This window comes from Papio anubis, chromosome 1, assembly GCF_008728515.1.
Source record: "Papio anubis isolate 15944 chromosome 1, Panubis1.0, whole genome shotgun sequence".
NCBI classification, from domain to species: domain Eukaryota; kingdom Metazoa; phylum Chordata; class Mammalia; order Primates; family Cercopithecidae; genus Papio; species Papio anubis.
In genome coordinates, this window is record NC_044976.1 from 191,063,777 (window position 1) to 191,068,968 (window position 5,192).

The 5,192-nt window shown below is 36.1% G+C and overlaps 1 pseudogene across 1 annotated transcript; it reads right to left on the reverse strand.

Moving 5' to 3' along the window:
* Nucleotides 1-492: 492 nt before the first annotated feature.
* On the reverse strand, nt 493-3,207 carry LOC108583248 (annotated as a pseudogene). Its single transcript, XR_001897650.3, has one exon. The product of XR_001897650.3 is annotated as a 14-3-3 protein zeta/delta pseudogene (transcript).
* Between the last annotated feature and the right edge of the window lie 1,985 nt (nt 3,208-5,192).

Consider the following 5,192-nt stretch of genomic DNA (forward strand, 5'->3'; position numbering starts at 1 on the left):
AATTTTTAGAAAATTTGACATGAAACTCTAACTCAATCTGATATGAGACAAACTATAGTCTTTATTATCTTGATGTATGGATTGGTGCAAAAGTTATTGCGGTTTTTGCCATTACTTTGTAATTACCTTGTAATGGCAAAAACCACAATAACTTTTGCACCAACCCAATATATGACCAGAGTATTGGCACAAATACCATCGGAGATTGTTATAATATGGAGTTTGTAAACCATATTGCCACTCTAAAATCTAAAATCAGTGAATTCTGAAACACATTTGACACCAAGGGTTTTGGATAATGGATTGCAATCCATGAATTGTGATAATGAATAATCTTAATTAAATACGTTGCTAAAAAATGGTCGAAAAATAATGAACTAAACATTCCACATATAACAGAGGAAAATATAAAGATAAAAACAGAAATTAATATAATCAAAAACAAAGAAACAATAGAAAGAACCTAAAAATTAACAACTGATACATTTTTCCCCCATCATCAATATTTATTGAGCATTTACAGTGTACTAGGCACAACAGAACATATAGAAAACATTGTCCCTGCTCTTGAGGAGCTTACATTCTAAAAGAAAAAATACACCTCTTTTAAAATGGCATTTTTGTTTGATGTTTTCTGCAAAGTACTGAGGAAATATTTTGTTAAAGTGAGCTTTGGGTATAACTTAGCCCCATCATTATTTAGAGAAGAGAGGAAGAAGAAAGAGGAAGGATTTTAAAGGCAGACAATGACAGACCATTCAGGATAGGTAGGGTTTTAAAGGGAGATAAACACAATCTCATCAACTAAGGAGAGATTTACTGCAGTAAATAGGATGAGGAAAATAATCTGTGGGGTGCAAACAAAGGAAGCAGGGTGCCTTAGACATTGAGTGGAGCCAGAAAGATCATGCGGCCTTTTCCCAAGTACATGGCCACCAAGTAAGAATGGTTGGTGACAAGACAGAAGGGTAAAAGAGGAAGGTAATCTTGTGCACCTGACAAATAAAATAAAGGATCAAAATCGAAGGCAGGCTGTAAGAGTATCAAGAAATTCTTAAAAACCAGAAAGTGATTTGGAAGCACAAAACTTATAGTTAATGCTGTCATGATGGGCCAAGAACATTGTGGCTTCCTAAGTTAGAAAATGCCATATACCAAAATTTTAAATTGAACACATTACATTGTTTTCCAATCAATCTCCCCCTCTCCCAGAAAAAATAGGAACTCATTTTTTTCAGGGTGGAGAGGAAGAGAGGGGATAATGGGACATGGAAACAGCAGTTATATTAGTAGTATTTTTGTTGTTATGATAAATTTTGTGTTTAAACTTGGTAAAAGCCCATTAGCTGCCAAGAGGGAATAAGGAATAAATTTCAAAAAATGTACAATTTCCTTTAGAGAAGTTTCAAAACCAAAAGACTAATTTATATGAAAAACTGTAGAGAAAGTAGTTGAAAAGTGCATTCATAAAACTTTTATTCCACTTACATGAATTTAATACACGTGTTCTGAACAATTATGCTTAGATTGTTCATGAAAATTTCATAAGGCATTAAACAAAGCTAGCCATCATCTCAAGTTATTTCCCTGTTAACTATTTTTACAGCACATGCATGTTAGGCAAGTATCAAAAAAAAAAAAAATCACAAAAGCAAAAAACCTAAAAAACAGTTAAATACATGGGTTTTTGTTTTACTGCTGTGCTTGATATACATGAAGTAATGAATACCAAGCAATTCATTTTTACTGCATCTTTACTTTTACATTTGTTCTTAGGTTACCTGAAACACTTAAATACAAATAAAATGAGTGTAGCAAAAATAATGAAAGCTAACAGCAGGTAACTTTACAAATAATGGAATGTGAACCATTTCTGCCCTTATCCAGAGTACAATGGGTCACAACTTTGTCTAAAGGAACACTTCTGCAGCTGTAGTCAAAGGTGTGCACGTTGAGATTGAGTGTTCCACAGATACACATGGTTTAACCTGTGGTATCCATGGGGTATGTTTCTACAACAGCCTTCTAAGTGCTCCAAACCTTAAAGTACCCACAATTACTACCCCTGTGACTGGAACCAATGATCCCTTTTATTCCGCACCAGGACAAACCAATATGTAGGCAATTTTCTTTGCTTAGACATGGAAGCAGTTTTACACTGGCCCTTGTGAAGCCACAATGTACCAAAAGTACTATGCCAAACATTTATAACTTGTATAAAAATTCCACATCCCCATATTGGCCGCCTCAAGATGAAAACAGATAACTCCCTAAATGTTAACTGGCTCTACTCCCCTAATATTAAACATAAAAACCACATGGGAAATATAGAAATTCAAATAGAAGTAACATAAACCTGTCATAAATCGTAAACAAAAAACTATTTGTGGGACAACATGGATGACAAATGGTCTACTGTGTAAATTTTAGAATGAGGCAGACAAAACTTGGAAGGCTGGTTGATTTTCCCCTCCTTCTCCTGCTTCAGCTTCATCTCCTTGGGTATCCGATGTCCACAATGTCAAGTTGTCTCTCAGTAATTACATTATTAGCCTGCTGTCTTTGTATGACTCTTCACTTAATGTATCAAGTTCAGCAATGGCTTCATCAAAAGCTGTCTTTGCAAGAGAGCAGACTTTCTCTGGGGAGTTCAGAATCTCATAACAGAACACAGAGAAGTTAAGGGCCAGTCCCAGTCTGATAGGATGCGTTGGTTGCATTTCCTTTTTGCTGATTTCAAAAACTTCTTGGTATGCTTGTTGTGACTGATCCACAATCCCTTTCCTGTCATCACCAGCGGCAACCTCAGCCAAGTACAATAGTAATCTTTCATTTTCAAATAGAAGACTTTGCTCTCTGCTTGTGAAGCATTGGGGATTAAGAACTTTTCCAAAAGAGACAGTACATCATTGCAGACATCTCTTAGCTCCGTCTCAATTTTCTCTCTGTATTCTCGAGCCATCTGCTGTTTTTTCTCAGCACCTTCCGTCTTTTGTTCAATACTTGAGACGACCCTCCAAGATGACCTATGGGCTCCTACAACATTTTTATAAGCAACTGAGAGAAGATTCCTCTCCTCATTGGATAATTCAGCTCCTGGCTCAATTACAGACTTCATGCAGGCTGCCATGTCATCATATCGCTCAGCCTCCTCGGCCAGTTTGGCCTTCTGAACCAGCCCATTTTATCCATGACTGGATGTTCTGCTGGCTTGGGGGAAGCGGCCTTAGACCTTTAATGGCTCAGAAATGGGAGTGAGGCGTCCAGTCCCTGAGTGTGGCTGAGTGATGTGGAGGCGTTCCAATTGAGAGCTCAGAATCTGCTAACAACTGATACTTTTAAAAGATTAATAAAACTGTCAAATTTCTGGAAATACTGATAGAGAAAAAACAGAAGTTGCAAATAGTATATCAAGAATAAAAAATGGGGCAAAACCACAGAGGTAATAGAGAATCTAAAATTTGTATTTTGTGTCAATAATTTTGAAAACTTAGACAAAGGGACATATTTATTAGAAAAATAAACACAAAAAATAAAAAACAGAAAACCTAAATATTCATTTTAACTGATCTTTTTTCTTGTCTTATTGCATAAATAAATAGATGTTTTGATAAGAGATATCCTGGTATTTTAAAAGGGAAAGCTTTTTAAATGGTACTGTTAGGATTCCCCAGAAAAACAGAATGAATAGATGTGCATGTGTGTGTGTTTGTGCGTGTGTGTAAGTTAAAGGAGGTAATTTTAGTGCATTGACTCACATGATTATGGAGGCTGGCAAGTCCAAAATCTGCAAGGTAGGCTAGACCCAACGAAGAGTCAATGCTACCGTTCAATTCTGCGGGTTGTCGGCAGAACTCCCTCTTGGTCAGGTAGGTCTTTCATTCTATTCAGGCCTTTCACTGTTTGGAAAAGGCTCACTCACGTTACAGAGATAATCTGCTTTACTCAAGTCCACCAATTTAAATGTTAATCTCATCCAAAAACACTCTGACAGAAACCTCCAGAATAATGTTGGACAAACTATCTCATGGCGCAGCCAAATTGACACATAAAATTAAGCATCACAGTTAACTTTGCAGGATTATGAGAGGAGTGACATTATATAATGTATTTTATCAAGATGATTCTGGCTATTGATTTAAAATAGACTATATGGTGAGAATTGTAGACTCAGGGACACCAGAGAAGAAACTACTGCATAATTCATATAAAAGATAATGGAGGCTTGAGCCATTTTTAGCGTCTTTAGCAGTGGCGTAGTGAGAGGTCATTAGATTCCAGATATAGTTTGAAGGTAAAACTCGGGATTTCTTAACAGAGTGAATGTGGGATGTTAAAAAGAGAAGAAGAAGAAGAAGAAAGAAAAGAAAGGAATTAAGAACAGTGTCAAGGCTCAGGGATCAAACTACTGGGAAAATTGAGTTTCCCTCAACTAACATAAAAAGCTGTTGGTAGAGCAGGTTTGGAGGAAACCTCAGGAGTTTAAGACGTCAGACATACAAATGGAGATATTAAGTGAAATAAGCCAGGCACAGAAAGACAAATGTCACATATTCTCACTTATCTGTGGGAGCTAAGAATTAAAATAATTGAACTCATGGAGATAGAGAGGAGAAGGATGGTTACCAGAGGCTGGGAAGGGTAGATGGAGTCAGGGTGGAAGGTTGCTGGGGAAGAGGGGATGGTTAATGGGTGCAAAAAACAGCCAGAAAGAATAAATAAGACCGAGTATTTGCTAGCATAACAGGGTGACAGTAGTACAAATTAATTTAACTGTTCAATTAAAAATAAAAGAGTATAATTGGATTGTTGTCAACCAAAAGGATAAATGCTTAAAGTGATGGATACCCTATATATCCTGGTATGATTGTGATTTTTTTTATTATTACTCATTGCATGCCTATATCAAAATATCTCATGTAACCCGTATATATGGTGTATATATATGTGTGTGTATACATATATATACACCTACTATGTGCTCACAACAATTAAGAATTTGAAATTTTTTGAAAAACAAGAGATGTTGAGGAAGCAATTGGCTTCATAATTCTGGAGTTTAGAGGAAGCTTAGAGATATAAATGTAGGAGTTAGTAGCGTACTAATGGAATTTAAATCCCCAAAACTATTTGAAATTTAAAGAACTGAATTTAGACAGAGAAAATAACCAAATAACCAAGGACCCTAATCA